The 26181-nt window shown below is 41.8% G+C and overlaps 1 protein-coding gene across 9 annotated transcripts in view; it reads right to left on the reverse strand.

Moving 5' to 3' along the window:
- ATXN1 (ataxin 1) overlaps positions 1 to 25931 on the reverse strand; it is a 383702-nt gene extending 357771 nt beyond the window's left edge. For 5 of the 9 annotated variants that reach the window (XM_045847137.1, XM_045847135.1, XM_045847132.1 and 2 more), the window contains exons 1-2: positions 25744 to 25931; positions 17449 to 17560 (exon numbers count right to left, since the gene is read on the reverse strand). The gene's annotated coding sequence lies outside the window, so the exon portion shown is untranslated. Of the gene's footprint in view, positions 1 to 4875; positions 4961 to 17448; positions 17561 to 18253; positions 18301 to 25743 lie in introns of those variants that run through there. The other 4 variants (XM_045847133.1, XM_045847139.1, XM_045847138.1 and 1 more) reach the window with 4 other exon arrangements.
- Positions 25932 to 26181: the final 250 nt, after the last annotated feature.

Raw genomic sequence — 26181 nt, forward strand, 5'->3', positions numbered from 1 at the left:
AAAAATATTTTAAAACATCATTTTTCTTTAGTGGTTACTTCTGAGGTGGGAAGAAAGGTGATGAGGCAAGAGAAGGCCCCATTTAGAGGACATCAATTCATGGTAATTTTAAAAACTAGGCAGAGAATACTTGAATGCTGATTCCTTATTCTTTATAATATACCTTAGTTCTGTGACTATGCTTTTGTATATACTCAGTATTTATGAAAACAATTTCGAAAGTCCCATAATGGCATAGGTGGTAAGCAATAAAGTATAATTAGTTAATGCAGAGGGTATGAAGTTAAATAGTGTGAGCTGGCTCCCAGTCCTATCACTGGTTCTGTGACCTCGGGCAAACTACTAACCCTTATCTGTGAAGTGGAGGTAATAACCACCTATCTAGGTTTACTGTGAGGATTAAGTGATTAGCACAATGACTGACACATCCTAAATCCTCAATATGCCAGCCAGCTATTGTTATTATTAAAAGAATAAGTTCTTTGCACAATAAGCTTTCCTGAGTGTATACACTCTTCCTTGTGTTTTCAATCATGAATCTAGTAAATAAATATTTGTTAACTGAATGATTTATGGAATAAAAATATCAGCGATCAAATGCAGGATTTTTTTCACTAAAACTCCACATGCCACTTTCTAGAAGATGCCCAAATGAATGAGGGAAACAAATGTAACAGTCCCACAAGAGAGGCATGAAGGACTTGAGTATCCAGTATCCTTTTAGAAAAGCCTAATTAATATTAGCAATAATAGCTGTCTCGTACAAGAGATCAAACCACCATTAAAGTTTGAAGACACTACTGTACACTTTTTGGGGTTCACAAAATACGTTAAATCCTAATATCTTAAACTGAGAAAGAATAATATTTAGCCAAATCCACTTACATTTTTTTAAAGCTATACCCACCCCACCCCCAAGTAATACTGAAAAGGAAATCAAAGATTAATTTGTTTGAAGCCATAGACCACAACTTATTCAACTTTATTGCTCCCTCTTAGCATAGTGCCTTGTACATAGTAGGTTTACAAGTGAACAAAATTAAACCAAACGTAAAATGAGCAGGCTGGACAAAAAGATGTGTATGGACCCTTAAACATCACCAATGACAAAGTGCCTACATGATCAGACTATCAATGACTGTGTTTGATCTCCTTAGCTAAATTCAAAGACTCACTGTTCCAATACTAATAAAATTATTAAAGATATTACTCCTTCCTAATTTCAGTTAATGTGAACAAGGTCAATCTGATCTTTATTTCAGTATTTAATTCTATTATCATAGTATTAAGAATATACCTAAACTCTAAGTTTCTAGAAACACACAAAAAAATTGGAGACTGGGAGGAATATTTTTTAGAGCTAAAGGAATAAAATTTCCTTTTTTTCCTTTTATAATTCCTAATCTCCCTTTGGTGTATTTATTGAGCATTAGCTGTTATTTAATACAATGACTCTCCTGGGACAAAGAAAATTAACCTAAAAATAAAGAGTTTTCCAGGAATAAAAAGAGATAGTTGTAATAGAAAAATACTAGAGGGAAATAATCTTTGTACTATATAGCAATTAAAACCTCATGAACAAAAAATATATTTTTTAAAGTCATATAGCTGTAGAACTGGCCAAAATAGAATATATTTGATAAGCTATGGAATTATTGTAAGAATAATCCATGGAAAATCCATGTTGAAGGGTTAATCTTCTCTGAAAATCAGTTACTCACAGACCTGTACCTGTGTCATAAAGTGCTTTTGAGTCTGGTGTGTAGTCTAGGCAAAAACCCCCTTCCAGAGGCAGAAACTCCTCATTCTGAACTGAAATAGATTCAGCAGTGTTCCACGTGTCTGAGAACAGATCCTGAAAGCTACAAGCAAAGGTTACTTGAGCAAAAGTTACCAGCAAAGGTAGAGAATCAAAAGACAAAGATTTCAATGTCAAGATGTTACACTCTTTACTTTTCTGAGGCACATGCTAAAGAAAGACTTTCATTAGAGAGAAAAGTAAAAGCAAAACTACACCTCCTTCACAGGAACTGGCAAATAAAGAATGTATGCACAAAACACCTGGATCTGCTTTCCGGCTTCCTTGCCAGAGACTTTTTTGGAAATAGAAGAGGAGTTAACAGTCACACTAACCTCAGAGCAATGAGTGACACGCAGCCACACAGATATACTCTCACACAGAAGAGAGCAAAGCTGACGCTATTTCAATATCATGAAATATTTTCTTAACCACGCACAGATGGAAGTACAGACCTTTCTGCCAACCAATTGGTTCAGAAACTTTGCTCTATTTTTAATTATTTGGTTCAGAGGACCCGTTTGTGATTAACTTCTATGTTGGATGGCAAAGCAAGTGAAGTCCTGACCCACAGCAAAGAACACCGAGAAGCTTAATTATTTTTAAAGAGCTAGTATAATATTGTAAATCACGTGTAGGAAGAACTAATTTATCAAAGACCTGTTGAAGGTTCATGTAGTTTATAGAATGCATCAGTAAAACAGAAAAATCCAGAAGATCTTCAGGAAGTGACACCAGAATGAAGTTCTTAATGACAAATAGATGTTCATCTCTGAGAAATAAGAACGGAGTAAGAAATGGAGAGAAAGAAATTAACAGTGTTGTAAGGACTAGTCTTACTAGCACTAGAAGTTTCAGTTTTGATGAGGATCGGTGGCTGGAATGCCAAAGCTGTAAGCACAGGAAATAGACTCAGATGCAAGGAGAAGTTGGTCAGGAAACTCAAACCATAGAATTCGGAATCACACACCAAACTGCTGAGCAAGATAAAATCCCAGAAGAGAAGAGGAAAGAGAAACAAATGGTAGCATTAAGACAGAAAAGATGGTCAAGGTAAGAATGAGCAGGTTGGAACAACTTTATATTTTTAAGAGCTGTGTATTAAAAAGAAAAAAGGTGTTTCCAAATAGAAACTATAAACCCAAGCAACAAATTAGTATAAACACAGACAGGAAATCCAACATAAGACTTCTGATTAAAAACCTTGAAGGAAAACAGAGCTAAAACCTGACAAAACCTGACAGACTTTTATTCCTAGAGAAGCTTCCTTTTCATCGATACCCCTAAAATTTTAGTATGCTCTCTGTTTAAGTCCCTGAGGTACTGGGAAACCTTAGATTCTACTAAACCATAGGCCACAGAGAGCCAGAATGTTTCAGGAATAGCGGTTATTGCTAAAAGCTACATTTGCAAGGACTCCAGCATCAATGCCACCGTGACCTGGGAATTGAAAAGACAAAACAAGCACCTAGGTACTCCTTGAGAAGTGTAGAAATGAGAAACAAAAACAGAACACCGTTTGCATGAGGGTCCTACTTCTGAAGGTCAGCTTCTTAAACCTCCGACACTGGCTTACCAGCTTTTGCTGGGTTGACTGACATGGCAATGCCCATGAAGGACACATCCATATGTGTGGGTAATTAGGGAACTTCAGTAATTGGAGGCAATCCAAGGAACCATCATGGAGAAGAAAAAAGTGGATCGGTTCCAGAAAGTCCAAAATAAAGTCAACTCATTATTTATATATTTATACATATATTCATATTCCTTCTTCCCTACTATGTGAGGTATGTGTATGAGTATGTGTGTATGCAAGAGACCCGAATTTTTAAAAAACAATCAGAATATTTTTTTAAAAAGCACATTTATGTCTGAATTATTTATAGTTGTGAATGGTTTCATAATACCAACCCAACAGTATTACTGTGGGCCACAGGCCCTGGATTAGAAATGTTTTTATTTCATTTAGAAATGTTTCTATTTGCTATTACAATAGCCACTCTGCTGGGATGGGATTTGACCTGTGTCTTTGTCCATAAAACAATCCTATAAGATATGTAAACATGAATTCAATTTTCTTTAAGTCAAAGAAAGCAAAAATATGGTTGTTAGAACAAGAACTGCTTTCTGTGGGATATTCTAGTTAAATGAAAGCCATTCAACTTGAATCAACTGCTGTATCCATTCTCTAATACACAGCAGATTTATATTTCAGAAGGTTTTTAACAGAGAACAAAATGTTACTGAAATATCTCTTCCATTCCTTTTGTCCTACATAACATTCCATGGGCTGAACTCCCAACAAGGGGCATATATTTGTCAGCTTCTGTTTGCACTTGTTCTGTTCTGGTTTGTCTTTGTTGCATATTTTCAGTTTTGACCCTTTCCTGGCAAAAATTAATATACACCTTTCAGTTGTGTTGCAACTTGTAATTTAAAAAGAAACCTTTTTATTCTGTGCATTGGCCAAGTACCTGTAACTTTTAAAAATGAGCCCTGCTATTTAAATCAGTGATAGAACATTTTTTATAACTACTTATGTAAACACTAGAAATCCAGGGAGAAAATTAATCCAATCCAAGAATCCACACATTCCTATCCAAAAGCAATCACTTGAGTATTTAAAAGCTAGATCTGTGGCAAGAAACAGGCTAGAACTAGCTTGAACAAGTCTGAGCAAGATGCATTTATCCTCCACTGCCTCTACTCCAGGTCAGCCCAGGACTATGCCTATGGGCAAATGCCAAGACAGAAAGAATGGATTGGTGCCTGTTTCCTAGCATATCTGGGTAAAGACTCAACAGAAGTTCAAGAGGGAGCTGCTGCTCTGACAGGGACAAAAGGTGTGTCACTGCAAGCTGGTCAGACAGAATATTCACCACTGCCCTGGCCATTTAATGACGAAGCCTGAGCCAGCTCAAAATCAGCTGGACACAGATTTCAGACCATGGGAAAGCTAAAACACTGGTTCTGAGGGATGATGTCCAAGAGGAGGTCTCTGAAGCTGCGTGTGATCCTTTAGGGTAGCCCAGAATAAAATGGTGACGCATTACGCCTCCTGGCGAGTTCATATATACTTTGAACAGCAAAGACACCAAGTCCCGTGGACTTCCAACGAAGATCTTGGGGCAAGAAGAGATGTCCACCAGCACTCTCTGTGACCTGTTAGAGAGAAACATTCTTAGCTACTCCATCACCAAGCAAAACTCCCCCGCCAGGCCGTATCTCCTTGGCTCCTAGGAAAAAGATGTAAAGAGACTGGGAAGGGGTGAGAGAAGATGCCTAAAAGAGAGATGGCCTTTGTCTCATCTGTCATGTCATTAATCAGTTTCTACGTAGAAAATCTAGATTAAGAAAATCTGAAAGTGAATCAGATCCTAAGCACTTCTGAAACTAACAGCAGGGTCGTCAGCCACCAAATTTCTTCTGGGAAGAAAGAAAAGCCTTCATAACAATTATTATACATGCTCCTGACATCAAGAGATGAATGATGTTTTTACTAATAGATCAACCACGAGATGTCGTAGGACAGTAGATACTCATCATGGAAGCGACTTGATGTCCTGCACTGGCTCTCTCCAGCATGGGAGGTGTAAATCTGATTCACAGGTGGCTGGATGGGCTTCCTGCACAGAAAGGCAGTAGGGGCCCACAGATATGGAAATGATCTGACTGTCATACCTTCGCATCCACACTGGAAAGGACTTCTCAGAGAAGACGGCATCAGATTTCAAGATTCCACAGACAAAATCGATTTGATTTCCTGATGTTTTTAACCTTGCTGACACTGGTACATTAAAGGAAATACAGTTCTAGAAGCTCAACTATAAAGGTGCAGTGGCTGCAAAAGGGAAAACACTCTCCACCATCCATCAAGTTCAGGTTTTTGCACTACAAAGACATCTAACATCTAAACTTATAGCGGCAATTTAATTTAAGGGCCAACTTAATTAAGCAAAGTTATGTCTCTTTAGTCTACAAATTCAGAGACACAACTGAGTAATTCCTGGGGTACGTTGGCTGTACAGCTGATGGAGAGGGAACTGGCCTGCAAGTCAGAAGGCCAGGGTTACGGCGCAGGCCACGTGTGCTCAAGCCACCAGAACCCAGCAAATCAGTCAACATCTTAGGTTTTAGAAAATGAAAAGGGTACTCTCTGCACAAGGAGGCATGGCTATGCAGCGGAACCGTTTACCCAAGGCACTCTGAGTTCTGCGACGTGCTATCAATAGGCTGAGGTAGCCACTGCACATGGTCTCATAACTGATTGTTATTTTCTTTTCTTTTATTTATTTATTTTTAGAGATGGGGAAGGGAGAAAGAAGGAGAGGGAGAGAGTCATCGAGGTGTGAGAGAACACTGACTGACTGCCTCTCACACACGCCCTCAACCAGGGATCGGGCCCACAACCCAGGCATGTGCCCTGACTAAGAATCGAACCAGTGACCTTTAGCTTTTGCAGGATGACATTCAACCAACTGAGCCATGCCAGTCAGGGCATGACTGTGGTTTTTAAGCCTGTATTTAGTAAATCAGAGGCTCAGACTGCAAAACACCCTCAAGAGAAACGGGTAGTTTTGACTAGTCCCACAAAGAAACAAAAAAACATGGTACTTTCATCCTAGTGAAGCCTTTGAAGACCTTGAATATTTAAAGTGGGAAAGTTAAAAACATTTTTTTAAAGAAATCATTTCCTGAGACTTCAGGGCAAACAGTAAAGACTACACCATTTAGAGATAGAAACTCTTGAGATTCGTCAAGTCATCAAATGTTCTCTGCACAGCAGAATAGCAAACAGCTAGTGTTTGCTCATTTCCATAGATTAACAACCCTCTCTCCATGACTTAAGGATGACATGAACTGTGATTTGCAGAGTTTTGTTTGAAGAGGCTCATATACTACCAGTAAGACTCATGTCTCAAGGTCACATGCAAAAATATTTTTCTTCATTTTAGTGTTGCTTCTTACACACACTGGCCCACTCTAATCTCTAGGGTGCCTGTAATGGATCTTAGGCTTGCTGGGAGGGGAAAAAATAAAAGTAGTCTACCCACCTCTTGCATGTGTTTACACAGATTGTTAAGATGGTACTGTTCATTAGATAAAACTGAGATGGAGGAAAAAAGACAACCTGTTCCTTCTGAAGAGTAGAGAAGGGTACAAAGGGTTACAAAGGCTTCAACAGAGTAGGAGAGTCAAAATAAAACCCCCAAATTTGGGCTTAGATGTTATCACCATATTTCCTGCAAACTTGACAGAAGGCAAGGTTTTATAGAAGGAGGTTATAAAAGAAGTAACCTGATCATCTTTTCTCTTATGAATAAAATTAGTAAACTTGCTTTATGGGCCAATGACCACTTATCAAAGGAAAAAAACTGGTACTCTTATGAACAGTTGCAGATGTGACATACCAAGGCAGCTCCAGAAGTGAACTGGAGACGGAGCCTTGGAAAGCGGAAGAGCAATCAAAACAAAATTCATCCTGAGTCCTTTCTGTCCCCACCTGGAACTTGCTAGAACAGAGCAAGACAAAAAGGGTTTGGGGGCACTCCCTCCAGGGCATTGCTGCCGACAAAGGGCCCAGGCCTCGGTCCCCAACGTCAGGCTCCCTTTTCCACACCTGCCAAACCTCTATCAGGAGGCATGTAGCCCCTCACGTTAACGAACACCCTCTACCTGGAAACGGTATCCTCACCTACAGCAACAAGGCAACTTCTAGACAAACTCCTCCTCGAGAGAGGAGGTGAGTGGCCAAATGGCCAGCTTACACAACAGGGCAGATGCCAAGGTCAGATTGCCCTCCCCACCCATCAGCGTCATCCCTCATGGGTGGGGTGACACACAGACTGGCTTCGGGCTTCCCGCGTCCCCTCTGAATGGTTTTCTGTCCACGCAATGCTTTGCCTCAACTTGACCAGCCTTGCTTGGGACTCCAGAACTCTGTTACTCTCTTCCACATATAATGATCTCCTAGGCATACTAATCTAAGGGGGAACTTTCACCTAAGTGGGGCCATGGGGCACAAGGGTGCTTAAGAGGGAATGATCCAGGCCAGAGGACAGATGTGAGGGAGATGAACCTCAAACTCATTCATTCACCCAACGTAATAGTTGTTGGATTTCTAAGAATCCTCAGGTAACCGAAACTCAATAGGAGTTTTTCAATACAAAGAAAAGTCTTACACATTCAAATACCAAGTGACCTTTTTCCTGCATTGAATTTCAATAATAATAATAGAGTTTTGTGTGGTTGTATGCATAGTATTATTATAAACTTTAAATTATCACTAAACATACCCAGTGTTCTATTCTATGTGTCTTTTGTTCTGGAAAATTCCTCATTGGACCTTTCTTTATCCTTTCTTTCTCCTTAGCACAGCCATCTGACACATATTTGTCACCTTTATTACTCATTATTGTGATACACAAAGCTACTCAAACAAACAGGTGCCACAACTTTTTCACTACTGTGGTCCCCAGGGGCATATGCTGGTTCCAGACACAATTACAAAAGTCGTGGTCTGTGTTTATAGATGGAATCACATCCAGTTTGTATCATAAAAATTCACACTGTAAGGGAGATAATTAATTATATTCATCACAGGCCTACTAGATATCAAATGATAAGAATGAAAAAAATTGGGGGTTGGCAGGAGGTTCTTTTGTCACTGAGCTAGAAAAAGGGGGGTTACAAAGTGTTACAAAAGGCAAAGGATCCAGTGCTCTGGGATCTCAGACAGGCAGGAAGGGATGGAGTCCCAGGGCCTCACAAAGAAAAGACTCTAGGGTAGGATTTTAAGAATGAGGGAAAGTTAGCCAGAGAGGGCAGGGGGGTGTTGATGTCAAAAAAAGGAGAACGGCATGACTACACAAAATGCCGGAGCAAGAGAGAGGGCAAGGTGCTTCTGGGGAGGGAATGCTTTGAGACTGCAGGGAAGAGAACGAGGAGAACAGATGAGAAAAGCAAGGTCCCCCCAATCCTACTGAGCACAGTTATGAATTCTGGGCTTTATCCTGAGGGCCACGAAGAATCAGGGGAGGGTAAAGAAAAGCAGAGATGCCAACAGCTATCTGACAGTAAGAAACGTTCACTTTGGCTTCCTAAAGGAAAATGAGTTGGACCAGAACAAGAGTTGGACGAACATCCACAAAGGTCACCTGGGAGGAACAGCACATCCCAAACCACCCAGCCCCGCTGAGCCACTAGCCCAACTTCAGACCTTGAGACCAGGCTTCTCCAAAGCTCGTCCCTAGGAAACAACTCCCAACCTCCCACCCGAAGAGCTCTCTCAGGGAACAGCTGCAGCAGGAAGGAAGCCCAGTAGCAGCGTCCTCACTAGTGCAACACAGGGGAAAGTCAAACCCAAGGTGCCTCTTCCTCCACAGGCTGGCCTGAAGTCAACTGAGTGTAAGGTGTGGAGACCCCAACCCAGGACCCTTGGACAATGATCCCACTTCACCGGGCATGAAACTCCCGACTGACCTCTCCAGGCCCAAGTGAAGGAGGTTCCAGGCTTCCAGCACATTCCTGTGGCAGGGCTTCCTGAGAAAAACATGGGTCAGCAACAGAAGGCAGAGAACCCCTAAGGCAGAGAAAGGACCGGAGAGCCAGAAAACGAGCCCAGAGTGGGTAAAGGTTAAAGGCAAAAAGTAAACAGCAGGTAGGAAGGGAAGAGGAAAGGGGGCCCCTGGCAACACAGAGCACCAGGGTTTCAACGGGAACGGTTCCCAAGGGAAGCAGTGGGCAGATGGGAATGAGAACTATTCTCAGCAAAGCTGAGCTGCCCGCCGCTCAAGTGCAGACTGGGAGCGGTCCTAGTCTCATGTCCTCCTTCCAGGATGCTCCTGACTACAATAACAGAAGAAAAAAGAGATCATCAAAATAAAAGAAAACCAGACTGGGGAAGTAGCCACAGCAAATATGACTTAAAAGAAATATCTAGACCATATAAAGAGCTCATATACATACATGAGAAATTATCAAGACTCTCATTTGCTAATTGTATACAGAAAAGTAGTAAATAAACCTACATGGGAATGTTCTGAGAGGGATCAAAGGAACACAAATTTTAAAACCAAGAAACCTATTCAATTAGCCAAAAACACTAAGTCCCACAGTTAATCAGGCTGAATAAGGCGCACTCATATGTCATTAGTAACAATGTAAATTGGTCCCAGCCTTCTAGAAAGTAACTCAGGGAGAGCGCCTTCCTGCCCCTTCTTTGGTAGTAACGGCCTTCTGTTGCCACCGTATCCTGCATCAACCCTGAGGTGGGGGAAGACAGTCACTGAGGCCTTGTAACAGTGAACAATTACGAACAATTCAAATGTCCACAAATAACACAACACTGAAATTGACATAAAACAGCTTTATAGAGTATTATATAATTCTTGTAAATGATAATTATAAAGTCCAGGTTGCAAATGAGAATGTTTATGCTAAATGAAAAAAGGAAAACAGAAAAAATACACATATTAAATTGTCAAGAACCAGAAGACAAGACGTAAAAGTGAACATGATTTATGGACTGGAATGGTGGAATCAAAGGGAACTTTTGCTTTTATTGCCTTTCTTTTATTGCTGCAATGTACAGGCAACAGATGTTTAAAATGTAATATTTCTATCAGTTATGTAGAAGTGAACGACCTCTTCTGCGGAGCACACCAACCTGCAGAGACGGTCACGGCCAGATCAGTGGAGGGTGTCTAGGCCTACCCTAGTTTCAAAGGTCCATTTGGGACTCAAACACAGTCCGTGAGAGGCTCTCAGGGGCTCCTCATACCTGGGATAACCCCAAAACATAGCTCTTTTCCTTTGTTCTTATATTTTTTCCAGCTCTTAAATGCTATGTCTTCTCCCTCCTTTCTTTCTTCCTTTTTTTAAAATCACACATTGAGGTCCTATGTATACTTTGCAATGTATACATAGTGAATGTTCATTCGATCCTTCCAGCAATCCAGTTGGACAGATATCAGCATACACGTTTTACAGATGAGGAAATTGAGGATCATAGATTTAAGAAATGTAGCCTCAGTCACACGATTCAGGAACCAGGGCCAGAATCCAAATCTCAATCTCCCAGGCTTCGGAGCCCTCAGCTTAACCACCATAAATACTGCCTCTTCCCTTTTCCTCTGCCTAGGAAAACAAACACAATGAAACACTCCTAAATATCACCTCTTCTATTTATACTAGATGCCTAAAGAAACCATTCAAATTGCAATGAATCAAGAGACATCCGTATACACTGTTTATAAATTAAGCAATAAGACAAGATAATGCAACAACACTAATTGCAAAAGTTGATACAGAAGAAAAAAGGAATTACCTCGAGAATCAAATCTACACCCGCAGGTAAAACCAAACGACATCAAAAGGATTTCTACTTGCCAGTTAAAAGCTGGACATTGCCTTTGATCTTGATACTACTCCTACTGCAAAGAAGGGCAGAGCTTTTGCACCCTCCTTGCCAAAAATTACTCCACAATTGGCTGAACAGTTCTTTCTAGTTATAATGCATCCACTCCAGGAATGGCTGTTGTTTAGAGCATGGTAGCAAGAACGGTAAAAAGAAGCAAGGGAAGGATTAAAGTATGAAACTAATATAGATGGGGTGATAAATGATTTGAGACACCACTTAAGACTTACTCTATAAATAATGACACAATAATAGCTAAAATGTAAATTCTAATTAAATATAAAACCTAACAAAGTCAAACAACAGCAAATGATGTTTGACAGAGCAAAGGTCTTGGGGGAGCCAAGAGGAAGCATTACAATAAAATCTATTCATGGAACTGCACGGTGTTAAGATAGAAGGGGCCTGGGAGACCATTTCTTTCAACTACCTTTTCTTTTGTAGGCCGGGAAACTGAGGCCCAGCAAGGCAGAGTGGGTGGCACTGGTCACCTGCAGCAGAGCGGGAACAGAAACTCGGCCTCCATGCCCCCAGCGCAGCCGCTTTCCAGCACAGCACTCACTCCGCAGTACGCTGGAAAGCTCCTCCATTCTGAAGTGCATGTTTAAATGAGCATTCAACATTCTATAAATACTAAATTCCTCTTTAACAATTTTCAAATGCACAGGGGCACATTTAAAAAAAGAAGCCTGGTTTTGATTTCTTTTGGAAAACGGCTCAGTGTTTAACCTAGTATTGAGTGAAATATTAACAGGTCATATAATGGTTTCAGTGTTCCTTCAGTAAAGCTAAACAGAATTCGAAAACCATATTCCGTGCCCCCACCCGCAGGCCTACAGGAGTTTCTGGAGCACACATTAAACCCGACGCTCTGCTCAACAAGCCCATCACTGTTAAGTAACTCGTCAGAAAATAAAGAGGGAATTACCAAAGGGGAATTGCCAAGCAATTAGTTCTCTGAAGCAGATGACATACAACTGTTGTAGGGAGGAGCTTCCCCGCTAGTCATATGCCACAGTCAGAGCCTCCTAATCTGTAAATAAAAACGCATCACACATGATTACAGCTGGGATGGAGGCTGCGGCTGCCAGGCTAGGGCAGGGGGAGAAAATCCCAAGGATTCTTCTGTTCTGTGTCTATAAAGCCGAAGATGTTGCTTTCAAGGTATATTTTTGTAAATCCTTGGTAAATTTCATTCAACCTAAGAGAGACAAACTGGCCTTCCCCAAGCTGGCTGAGAGCAAAGTGATCTTTCTTCTCTATCCTTCTGACATGAGTCAGTTAAGATTCATCCACTGGTCCAGTGAAGGAGAGAAAATGAGAGACTGGGAGGGTGGGGACCAGGGGGGACAGAAGATCTGAGCTGCCTGATGGCCACCTTGATGAAAGCGTGACCTCCTTTCACGCCAAGTTTTGTTCTTAGAGCTTGCACATAGTGCCACGCCACCACTTATCAAAATGGAGAGATAAAGAGCTCCTATCTGACAAATCTTGCAAACTGAGCAATGACCCAGTGAAGTTCTCTGAAGAGTCAAAAGTTCATCATCTCACCGGGACTCCTGATGCCAAACAACACTGGGAGCCCAAACACAGATAAGCATATTGCCACTGTCATCATTTTCTGCAATTAATAATTATTTAAAATGCATAGGAATATGAGAAAGAGTAAAAGATAATACCACACAGCCTGTATGTGACTCTGAATAAGCACCGAAAAGGAAGACTCATTGCCCATGAGCCTGTCCCCGATCCGGACCTCTGAGAGTTACGCTGCACTTCTATTACAGTTCTTTAAATATTACTCCTGGATGCACCCTGCCTTCTGGACTCAACTGTAAGCTCCTTATGGACCAGGCTTGCACCTCAAGAGACAATGCACTGTGGTGCTGAAGAGTACAGGCTGGGTCCCAAGCATGACTTTGCCTCTTAAGAGCTGGTCAACCCTGGGCAGGTCACTTATCCTCTCTGTGCCACTGTGTCCTCATCTGTGAAACAAAGGTACTAACAGTGCCTACCTCAGAGGACCACAGTGAGGATTAAATGAGTTAATACACAGTAAGTGACCACCTATTGATCATCTCTAAATTTCCTTCAGGGCCTAGCTGGCATAAAGCCTCTCACACATTTGATGCTTATTAAATATTTTCAGACACAGTGATCTGCCCTGGAGTTGTTTTGTCCATCCTTCTCACTCCTGTCCTAGCTTTCTTGTCTTTTTTGAAAGGTAGGTAAGTTACGGCTTCATTCTGAGTCATTTGGGGGAATACAGACAGCCCATCGTTAACAACTCAGTTCAAAAAAAAATCTTAAATAATCCTCGAGTTTTCTCTAACTGTATTAAAACATTGCCCACTACCAGCAATGTAACCAGAAAATTTCCAGCCTTCATTTTAAGCCAGGTAGTTTTAGGATCCTTCCTCCACCCCCAAGTCAAGGCTGGCTAATTCTATATTTCTTTTTTTCTATGAAGTATAACTGGGAAAGCAAGTTGTTCAGAAAGCCGTGCCTAGTGAATGTGTGTTTACGTGTGTGTGTCACAGTTGAAAGAGTCTGTATAAAACCTCCAGAAAAGCCTCTAGAGTCATAAAATGCATCCATATTAATGCAATTTATCCAAGTACAGTAAATGAATTGCCACAAAAATGAACAACTGCTCCTGAGTCAAGTAGATGGCACAATGTGATTGACACATATCACATGAGATGAATAAATCAACGGTGGGAAAGATCAAAGAAAATGCTGGAACTGTTGTTACTATATACAGGGCCTCACTGAAAATCTTCTTAATAAAACTGTTTAGAGGAAAATAGAAGGATCATTTGTTTAAATGAAAAGATACACTGCATGTGCTGAATTTCAAAAGCAGAATCCATTTTCATACACACACACATACCAGGTTTAGCTAAAATTAGCTCAAGTTCCTACTTCTTTTAAAGGTCTTAAAGGAACAAAGGTTTCAACAAGATTTCATTGCGCTGAGTTTTCAAGGTGTCTGAGCTCCTAGGGAGGACCCCCCATTACCCCCACCCATGCCTCATCCCCAAGTCTTAAAGAGGAGGCATACCACACCAATATTTTAGCTCCTATCTGCTGCCACTTACCTTCTCTCTACAAGCTCTATGCCAGTTGATGGTCTCCCTGAAATACAGTCATCCCCTCCTGCCTGTCAAACTTTCTGCCAGCCACAAAAACCCAAAGCCCAATTTCAAAGCTCACTTTATGCCAATGGCTCCTCCAAATTTATCTCCAGACCTGACCTCTCAGCAATTTTATTCCCACACCCTCTACTGCCTGCTGGACTCCAGCAACTCAGATGTCCACCAGCACCTGTGCTTCAGCCAAAAATGGCCTTGTCGGTTACATACCATGCACTTCCTTGTCATGCCCAAGCCACCTCAGTGGTCTTCCTCCTCCTGCTCTATTCATCCCTCCCCACAGAAATGCTAACTAGCCTTCAGACTTGAACTCAAATGATCCCTCCTCCTCAGTCTTTCCTCCTCATCCTACTCAGCATCATTCTGAATTCTTTCTGTGCCAGAATGTACCCCAGTAAGTACAACCCACCCCATTCTGCTTTGCCTTAGTTCTTTCTGAGCACTTCTTTCCATGGCCTGACCATAAAGAACACATACATCATAGCCTCTTTTGGGTGGCTCTTACTCACTTTCATTCCCACAGCACCGTGGAGTAGTTGAAAAAATACACAGTGCATAAATGAATGAATCATTTCTTTATATAGACAGTGCCTGTGAACAAGTTAGGTCATAACTCTGCTATAACCATATCTTATTTACAAAATAACTAGAACCAGGAATAATTGTAACCTAGGTTTTAATTTCTTTTCAAAAAAAACCTTAATGAACACAATAGAGTACAACATGAATGACACGATTTCCCTGCCCATGTTTAGTCATCGATTGTGAGGACTCTAACAAGGCCTTATTTATGCAAAATGTTTAAATAACGCTTATAAGCTTTCTTTAAATGCAATCACAGAAAATGTCAGCTGCTTAAAATTCAAGGTGACTCTGCACTACTCTGTCAGTAATACAATGTGAGTATTCATAAGCCACTACAACTTCTTAATATACTATAAAAATCTTGGTCTCATCTCAATAAGCTTGCACATATTGTCCCAGAGATATGACTTTCTGGTGCCTGTATTTTCATAATAAAGTTCTCTTTTAAACATTACAGGCTTTTTAAAAATTGCATATGTATTAACCACATATGCAATTAAACTACTTCCCCCCAAAACTTAAACATGAGAATTTTCTGCCTCACATATAATTGTCAAACTGGGTAACACCCATAGGAGGTAAAGTAGCAGTAAGGCATCTCACTGCTTCCATTCAGCTGGCACAGACTTAAGAGGCTTATCTTTGCATATAACTCTCGGGTTTTCCTACTCCCCCTCACAGGACATCTCCCTACCCCCCAGACAATAAAATGTAAAGTACCCACTTCCAAATTCCACAAGAATATAATATTTGTGACAACTTTCTTCCTCTTCTTCCCTGCCCCTGCCCCCCCGGTAGAGACTTCTCTGACTGTCCTTTCTGGGTCACGGTACTTGTCATTCGGGTTTTTGTTTGTTTTTACACAGACCACAGATAACTTATTCTTTGCATGCAACTCATCAGTTCACCTTACAACAACATAAAAGCAGTACATACATATTCTGTGACTCTAACAGAGTTGGACCAGTACAAAATTCAGAAAAACCAGTAAAAGACCAAGGTACAGGTGTACTGAATTGTTCCTGGTCATGTATGGTCCGGGAGCAACCATCACAATACAAGAATATTAAAATTACCTTGTCAAGACATAAGTTACTTAATCACAATGATAGCTTATGTTCATGAATCACAAACCATACATGAGGCAATATCCTGCCCAGTAAATGTGTATTATTTCATTCCATCCTCACAACAGCAGCCCTAGGAAAAAGTTCTAATGGTATCTCCATTTTCAACACAAAGACACCGCAGCGTTGAAAGGGTACTGGATGCCCAAAGTCACAGTGGCAGCACTAGATGTAAATCCAGACAGGCTGGTCCCAGAGCCCCATGCTCGTATCTCAGATACCACGGAATTTATATATAATGTAAAAGCTGGATCTTAAGTAAAGAGAGGGAGCTCTTTATGCAAAGAAAACTGGTGAATCACTTCCAAGATGAACATTTTGGTGAAGCAACTATCCACCTCCTAACAAATTAGTTGAAAATTCCTATCCTTATATGTGACGTTTGGTAAAAAGTAGACTTTGCATCTCACCAAAGCAGGCAGTAGAACGTGGATCAGAAAGAGCTGCCACGAGATCACCCAAGCCAGCAGTTCCTCAACCTGTGGAGCCGTCACTTGGTGTGATTCCGAGAGACCATTAAGGTGCATTTCGATACAACAGGTCTAGGGTTGAGTCCCAAACTCTTTTTTTTTTTAAGCTCCCAGGTGATTCTGTTGCCCAGGCAGGCTTGGGAAACCTCTGAACTAGTCTATTTCCACAGCTTCCAGCAGGATTACTCCCAAGGGAAATAGAAAGAAGGAATCTATTTCACAACTGCCTTTGGTTGCCTATACCAGTGTTCCCAAACCCTTATTGCCCTAACTTGTGTCTAATTTCCATCTCTCCTGACTTCATTCAGCCAGTATCCTCTTGTCCTCTCCTCAACAGAGAACCATGAGTCATCAACCCTGCATACACCCTGTGCCTGTATGACTTTCCAGGCCAGAAAAATTTACTGTATGTGAGGAAATCAGGAAGTTGTAAAATCCAAACAGACACAGAGAAATTCAAGATTCAACAAATACTGGATGCCACTGAACAGACAGGCCTCTTGTCTCTGTACGCATGTGTCACTCTAAAACAAAAAGCCTAAAACATGAAAACTGCACCTTAAGATAACTGTTTGGTAGCAAAACATTCTCAATGCATTAAGTAAAGGTGACAATTAAAATGATCAGACTCAAGCCCAACACACAATAATCGATCATCACAAAGTCAAATGTTGACTTCATCATTAACCAAATTAAGTGAAACTGAAAAGAGAGATACTTTAACCCAAGTTTTACAAAAACTCTCTTGGCAATTTCTCAATTTTGGACACAGCACAGTTTGCAAAGACAATTATATTAAGCAGTCCACAAAGTGCTAAAGCATGGCTAGTCAGCGATTTTTTCAGGTCACACTTTATCCTCAGATAGGAGCTACAGAGCATCGCAAAACGCTCACCTGATGTGTGATGCACTTCCCTGTGGTGGCCAGAGAGGAGACTGCTGTACAAGGATGACGAACAAGTCTGCAGTTTGAATGGACCACCCTGGTGACTTGCTGCACGATGCTCCTACAGTGGTCCAGGGAGTGCAGGAGAGGAAATCAAAATGAAAAACAGAACAAACTGCTTTAAAAAATAATTCTGATTAAAATGTCTATGCACTGAACTCTTCACTCTTAAGAACATCAAATTTTGCATTTTGTTTCATGAGAATTATACAGATACCAGCCAGCTCAAAATGCAGGTCTGGTTTTACTCAACAGGGCTCAAAGGGAGGCCAACACACACAAAGGTCATCCCCTCAATCAAATTAAGAGCTTGGTCTCCCCATTTGAGCCAGCTACTGTCATTTTTTTCTATGATGATTTTAACCAGTCATCTGGTCAACACATGCTGGTAATCACAAGAATATCAGGTGAAAATGAGCATGGATTGAATAGTAATTGAGCCAAAGCCTAATTTTAATCTGGCATATATTACTATCAACATGCAACTTGAGGGACAATCATGAAAAGGCACAGTTATTAGCATACCAGTCTAATGAGATAGAAAAAAAGCATCAAATGTAAAAAAAAATTAAGTATGCACATAGTCACTAGACTTTCCACTACGCTTTAATTATTTATTAAATGTATGTCTATTTCATTTACATTGTACCAGAATGGCTTGCACATGGTTAAGTAAAAATTATCCACTGTATGATGAATGAGTGAATGTGTGAATGGATGAATGAAAGAGAGAATGAATGAATCTTCCATATACCTTTCCATCAGGGAGCTTGGTGCTTGTAGTTTTTGTGAGGTAAAGACCTATGCATAGAAATGGAAGAAGTTGAGGACTTGATCTGCTAACATAGTTTTCAGCCCCATCTATTAAAATATTTTTAAATACTGGTAATTCCCAGTTGTCCACATTAAATAAAATCAGTAGCACAGTTATTATAAAATATCCCCAAATTAGTCATCACTGACCTGATTTCCAGTCTTTGATTACTAGAGCTGATCTGCATATTTGTTTAGGCTGATTTTAAATTTAGTTTGGGCTTCCTAAACCCATGCCAGGTAACAGTAGGAAGGAGAAGGCCCAGGATTATATTGGGTGTCAGAAAGAAACTATTCTGGAGCTATGAATATGATCTCCAATGTGAACAATCTGTAAACAGGTAAGTGAGCCAATTATCCTTGGGTACATGGCAACACATCTCGGTAGTCATGATTATTTTCATCCATACACACTCACTATTTTTAAGAGCACAATCCAGCTGGAAAGGAAAATAATTTCAATCACTTTCCAACACTTTTCAAAGTAATGAATAGCAGCCAAAGTATTCTTACTTCTAACTAACCCATTCACCAAGTACCTATTTAAGTATCTGTTATTGAATGCCTGGGACTGATAATCAAAAGATGTTAGTTTTCTAGTCCTTTGCTTTAACCATGTGTTATCCGTGAGTACAGAAAAAGAAGATAAACTGTTCTTAAACTGTTCTAGACTATAACGTCTTTGAAGACACTATCCCTTTATGAAAAAGCTTGTTGAGTTACAAATTTAAATAGTGACCAAGTTAAATAGACGCTCACAAAATTCTAATTACTCTTACACATACTTGTTTTAAGGGGAGGAGTCTTAATTTCATCTAGTAACATCAAATGAAGCAGAGAACCTGGATAATTACTTTTGAACAAGGTGCAGGTACTGTGCACTTGCAGGCAGCACTTTCTTTATGAGCTAATAGTTGAGAGAATGTTTGCCTGTATATCGATGTGTGCACACAATCCTATTTACATATCACCTGGCAGATAAGGTTTTATGGAGTCCAAATTACAGTCTCCTATTCTGCTGAAGTGCAGAGAACAGTCAAACATGATGCAAATGCTGTAAAATATTAATTTACTCTCACTGGTATGCCTACTTATTTTAGAAGTATTTGTGTTGCTACACCAGTTACAGTAATTAAGAGAGTTAACATAACTTGCTGTATTCCATCAGAGGTAAGTAGCAAAGAATAAAAGCAAGGAAAAATGGATTCACTACAAAATAATACAAACAATATGCCCCCCAAAAACAACCTGTAGACTGTTTTATACAATATATACACCAAAATGGAATATTTAATTTTTAAAAATCACAGCAGAGCAACATAACGCAATACCATTAATAGTGGAAGACTACTAAGAAAGATAGCCTAAATAATATTGATGTGCTAGTCAATGAAGAAGAGATAATATGTAAATAATGTAAACACAGGAGATAATATAAATACTTTGAAGAGAGGAGGTCAAAGATAAAAGTGCAAAAAAAGAAAATGTGTCATACACAGGGACAGAAAAAATACACTTTCTTTGAATGCTAGAAGCAGAAGTGCTTATAGGTCAGCATCAGTAAAAATTATCATTAAAAGCTTCTGCTAGGTCCTGGCTGGGTAGCCCAGTTGATTAGAGCGTCTGCCAAGGTTTCAGTCTGGACTGCAGGTCAGGGCTCATACAAGCAGCAACCAATGAATGCATACATAAGTGGACAACAAATCGATGTTTCTCTCTCTCCCTCCCTCCCTCTCTCTCTCTCTATTTCATTTTCTCTCTCTCCCCCTCTATTTCCTTCTCCCTCTCTAAAATCAATCAATAAATTGTTTTTAAAAAAACCTTCTGCTAAATGACTCCCTTGAAACATGTCATGTTAAAGAACTCCTAAATGTATGTATAGGGAGGGAAGAGTTCCTCTTAGCCTGAATCAAAACACCCTCATCAGGAGAGCCCCTGCTCCCTTAAGTCTCAAATTCTGATTACATATAATGAAGTTTCTGAAAAGTAATTTTCAGGTATGATACAATTTTTGCTTACATTATAGCAATTATCATTGCATTTTCATTATTCCACAAATGGCATGCATTAAAACTATAGAAAAATCAATGATACATTTCTGCTAACATCAAATATGTCAAAGAAAATATGCTTGTTGCTTTTTTGTAACAGCTCTAAATATGTTTTAGCACATTTGTGATAATATGTAGTACAAATATTTATTGTACATGAGCCTGAAAAGTTCAGATTTATAAGGATTATAAAGTATATACACTGATAAAGAAAAAATATGTAAATTATGAAATAAAAAAAAGATTTTAAAGAACTGTTCCCACAAGTAAAGGTTATTTACCCAAAATTTTTTACTTCAACTGTAATTTTAAGTATTTATGTGTATTTTTAAAACCGTGATCTAATTACAACTCTTTCAGCTCACATTTAAGGATAGTCTCTAAAACTAGCACTGAGTATGCTTATCATTATATCATCTCAAAGTATTTCTGAATCAGTATTTTATTAAACTGAATTTAATGAATCTAAAATTTGAACAGCATGATTTCAACTGCTTTCCAACTTCATTCTTTAAAAAACAGGGCAGTCCTGTATGCAGTGCCCTAAAACAGAAATTATTCTCTCTATTGGGATTTCAATGATTTATAAATATTTTCAATGCTTTAAAAAAAATAAGGAGGGCCTCTTTCTGCTAACTTTACAAGTCTAACAGGAACTAAATCTGTTCTTTGAAGCAATTAAACTGCACATATCTAAATCTCTCACAGAAGCCAATCATTCAAATAATCAAGTTATTCTGAAAACATAAAGCAACAGAAATAAAATTATCTACCTTCCCGTAAAAATGATATTCTTACTGCACTGTCACTTTACATATGCAAGTATTTAAGCTCTTCAGAGCCTAAACTATGTATTATTTTCAGACAACCGTAGTTTAAAGAATTATATTTACCTCATTTCAGGGTTTTAGTAAAATATGTTTCTTGACTAACTTCTAAGAGGAAACAAAAGGAGCTGGTGTCACAAAGTGTTAGTCATCAGAAACTACCATTGAAGGTAAGTGCCAAAGTACAATCCACTTGACATTTCAGAGTGGAAAAAAATAAAATAAATAAAGGCACATTATACAAAAGGAATGTGAGTCCTTAAACTCTGTAGTGACAATAAAAACAGGAGTCTCAGATTGTGTTGACTAACATTTTAATAATCTCTTAAGGCTGACCTTTCCCAGGACTCCCAGACAACTGAGTAAGGTATGTTGAAACGCAGGGCCATCTACAGGCATTTGACATATAATCTGATAGCTCAGAGTTTTTCTTGAACCTTTCTCTAAGAATAAAAGACAATTCAGAAGTCCTGAAGCTGATTTATATTTCTGAAAAAGAATCACCCTGTTTACCAAACCCTCTTAAAACGAAATCCAAAGAGGAAAATATTAACTTTCATAGTTCCAAATCAAGTACATTTTTCATCCTTATTTTAGCATGAATTTGTGCACTCAAAAATACATGTTCACATTTTAGTGCAAGTAAAAACAATTTGCTGTAAGTTGTAAAACATCATCCAGGACCTCCAAGGTTTTGTGTAATACTTCCACTTCTGTGCCTTATTTTATATCCTTGCTTCTCATCTGCTTACCTCCTCAAAGTAACAATAGCTCGTTTTCACCATTGCAGCGCTTGATCTGAGCAGGACACAATCCAGTTATCAACCACATACACTCACTAACAGAAACTCATAACCCCAGTTCCCACCTCCAAGTAAGTATACAGCACTTTCAATCCTAGCCCCAGGGGAAAAGAAGGATTTACCAATTTAGCTATGGGGCTATAAAACTGTACACCGGCAGGGTCACAACTAAATCAAGGCATGATTATTCTCAATTATTTTTACTTTCAAATATCAGGGTTACTAAAATACTTCCCTTTATTTGGATTGCCTAAGCAACACAAAGCTTCAACCAAAGCTACTTGTATTTTTGTAACACTGATCTTCACATAACAGGCTTAGTATGGTGGTGTCCTAATGCAAAGAGTACACTGCTGCTCTCTAAATTATTAAATGTTCATTAAATTATATCCCAAAATAGAACAGAAGTTGTTTATTGTGCAAAAGCACTACATATTATCAGTCTACCAGCTACAGGCCTGTATCATCTCTTTCCTGAGACAAAAACCTTTTAACTTACTGCCACAGATGTAAAGATCATGGCCACAGATCCAAATGAAGAATAAATGCATTCCTAGTGGCTGCCTACTATCAGTATCCCCTTTTTTTTCTATTATGATGGCTGTAGAGTTTTAAAATGTGACAAAGGGGACAGCCTTCCCAAATAAATTACTCCAACTGAACAGACGCTATAGAAAACCAGTCATGATGACTGACAAACTTGGATTGTAAAGGATGAGCACTTTCACACTTGAAAGGGTTAAGTGCCTGCCTGCAAGGCCAATGGCACCAGACGGCAAAAGAAATGTTGCCTTAGTCAGCTCTGAAAGGTTTCTAACAAGCACCAAATACTTGTTGATCTGTTCACAATAAACACCAGCAGGATTGTCGGTCTCCTTCCACTGTCTGGGGAGAGGCATTTACATAGTACACCCAGTAAGAACAGCTTGTTGGTCTTCTTTATGAGTATGGAGAAGCCTCACTCAGCGTCTCGGCCCAAATGACTGAAAGACGCAATTGAAATAGTGAAGTCTCTCATCTGGCTTGGGCAGCACAAATACCGTACATAAAACACTTGGAATAGTCCAGGCACAAAACAAACCCACCTGAATGGACGAGGAACACTGCCTGTTGCCATGGCAGCCTGATCTAATTACATGAGTGATCAGGGTTGGAGTAAGTGCACGGAAAACCTACACCACTGACCATATCTACAGGAGGAGAAAGGCAGGCAGGCAGGTTGAAAAGAAACTTCTACCTCTGCTTTATGCAGAAGGGATCATTTAAGCCCACTTGTCTGTGGAGCTGTTAAAATACTGACTGATACATGCACAGAGGGCGGTCAGAGGAGATTTAAATACCACAGCATTAGCTGTTATGGTGCAATCCCTTCCCATGAGTTCATGTGCAGGATTTTCTCATCCTCCTCTCTGGTGGTTTCCCCAGGCATATGCTTCATTCCAGAAAAAAATAAACAAGAAAAAGAAAAGAAAGAAAAAAGAAAAGCTCAAGTATCGAACTTCCTTCGCCCACCAAATAAACCACAAGGTGGGCTTTAACAGGGTCTTCAAGGAACTGCAGGTCTCCCCCAAAACCCAATCAGAAATGGTTTAGCTAACACTGTTGAAAAGTAACTACCCGTACCTGAGCCTAAAAATAAACACCAATAACTACCCTCTGCTGTATGCGATATGTAGCGATGATGTTTAAATATTAAGAACAGTCTATATTATAAAACACAAATGTCATTGAGCTGTGGCTACCAGCTTGCCAAAGGAGAACTTATTTGCATACACACATTCCCTTGCATGCACGACAGGATGTGCAGGGAGTAAGTCACTCTAAGGCATTAGTTTTGATTCTGTGGGTGTAATGGGGTCTTCTAATTTTGCAAGCTGTATCCTGTGGATCTCAGAGAAGCTAAAAAATCTCTTTGGGGACAGAACCAGTTTGGAGGAGTCCCTACTGCACAGCATACGGTAAACAAAATAAAAATAGCTTGCCGTTCTCGTTAGCCACATCGCGCATTATATAACCAGCTTCCGACTGGCTTTTTTTTTTTTTTTTTTGCCCTTACTACTCTTCAGCAATTTCCCAATCTTCCGAAGTATTTATATTACCCTCTTATCTGTAGGATTATACACTAAGAAAGCAAAACAAAACGAGCCTCCACGGGATTGAACCAAGCCCCACAGTCCTTAGAAGTCGATTTTTTTTTGTTTTGTTTTGTTTTCTGGCAGGATCTCCACCACCACTCTACTTTCACCCCCAATCAAGGTTCTTGCTCAGTCTCTCTAGAAAACCTGGATTGTTTCATCGCTTCCAGTCAGCCCCCTACGTGGTCTGAAATAAAATGAAAGAACAAGCCACGGAGTTTGGGCTGGCAGTCTGAGGGCTGGGGGCTGAGGAGGGGTCCGGAGCTGCAGAGTCAGTCAAGTGGCCTCGGAGGGCCCCCTCTCTATTGCCACGGCCCCCGTCTACTCCCACCCCTCCCCCCCCGCGCGCGCACACACAAACGCACTCACACTGGCGCGCTCCCTCAATCACTCTCCTGCCGCGCTCTGCCACCGCCTCACCTCTCGCTCCGCCCGTCCGGCCCCTTCCCTGCCCCCTGCGGGGCCGGCCTGCGCTCAGCGCTGGGACCACGTAGGAGGAGGCGGCGGCTGCGGGAGTGGCAGTGTCTCCGACCCGGCCCGGAGAGAACGAGCAGCGGAGCTCCAGGGCGCATCCCAATCCCCGCAGCCCCTCCACCGCCACCTCCTCCTTCCCCTCCTCCTGGCTTCATTCACCCTCCCAGCAGCCGCGCAGCGTTGCACTCCAGCGCAGGCAGGGCAGCGCCTGCCGCCGCTCTTCTGCTCTAGCCGCCGGCGCAGGCGGGGGTGCCGGCCGGGGCTTGGACGCTCACTGGCTCCCGGCTCCGGGCGGCTCGGCGGCAGCACAGGATCAGGAAGCGGCTGTACCAACAGGGCCGCCACCGCCACTCCGGCCGCCGCGCTCCCAGCACCGCGACCCCGCGTCCATCCCTCCGCGCCGCCCCCCCGCCCCAACCCCTCGCGCTCCCACCGCCTGCGCCTGGCCGCGCGCAGTGTCCCGGCTCCTCCGCCGGCGCTGACCCCTCCCGGTCCATAGCCGAACGCCCGGCGGGGCCGGTCTCCGCGAGGGGACCCCAGCCCCGGGCTTCCGAGGCTGGGCAGCCACCTGCGAGTCAGCCTAGCCCCTCCTCCAGACCTGCTCGCTCCCACCACCCTCTGTGGGAAGAAGAGTGAGGAGGGGGCACGGGAGGAGAGGGAAGCGCAACCCGAGCGGCCGTCGCCTCCCTTTACCCCACCTCCAGGGAGGAGGACATGACCCTCCGCGTTCGCTGCCAGACCAGCAGCCGCCGGAGCCCGGCGCCGCCGCGCTCAACCCCCGCGCCCCCAGCCCGGGCGCGCCCACTCGCTCCGCGGGCGCCCACCGTGTCCCCGGCTGTCCCCCTGCCGGCCAGACCCGCGCCCAGATCGGGGTGTCGGCTCGGAGGCTGAAGCCGGGGAAGGTTGTATGTACACACACACACACACACACACAAACAACACAACAAGCCGCGTCGATTTCCTTCGCTCCTCTTCAAGCTGTTTTCCGTGCTGTCGATTGGGGTTTGGGGTTTGTTTGCTGGTTGTTGCTTTGGCCCAATTAGGAGAGCGGGGGTAGAGGGAATGTTAATCTAAATCAGGGGAGAAGGGAATGGGGGAGGGTAGAGACAGAATCAGAGGAGAAAAAAAAATCGCCACTTACTGTAAAGTGTAAATGGATCTGGGGTGGCGTGGGGAAGGGGGGGCAGAGGGAGAGAAACAGTGTCTTGCGGCTGCTGTAGCTCTGGCTGCTGCTCCAAGGGGCTTGTTTTGGATCCCCCTGCAGTGAAACAGGTCCTGTACGGCTCCGCCACTGTAGTAGAAATGATGTCTGCGGTATACTCTGCTCTCTCCTCCTCCTCCTCCTCCCCCCACACTCTCTTCCCCTCCCCTCCCTCCTCCCTCCGCCCTCCCTCCCTGGCGCTCTCTCGCGCTCGCTCGCTCGCTCCAGTATGTAAATGTGTAATAGAAGCCAAATATGGAGCAGTTGGCTGCCGCCGCCGCAGCTCAAGGATCCGACAGGAGGGGGGGCACCCTCCCGCGGGCGGTGGGGCAAGCGGCTCCGAGCCCGGCGAGCGCTGGGTGAGCTGGCGGCCCGCGC

This window comes from Phyllostomus hastatus, unplaced genomic scaffold (genome assembly GCF_019186645.2).
Source record: "Phyllostomus hastatus isolate PE091 unplaced genomic scaffold, TTU_PhHast_1.1 phas_contig_524, whole genome shotgun sequence".
Taxonomy (NCBI): Eukaryota; Metazoa; Chordata; class Mammalia; order Chiroptera; family Phyllostomidae; genus Phyllostomus; species Phyllostomus hastatus.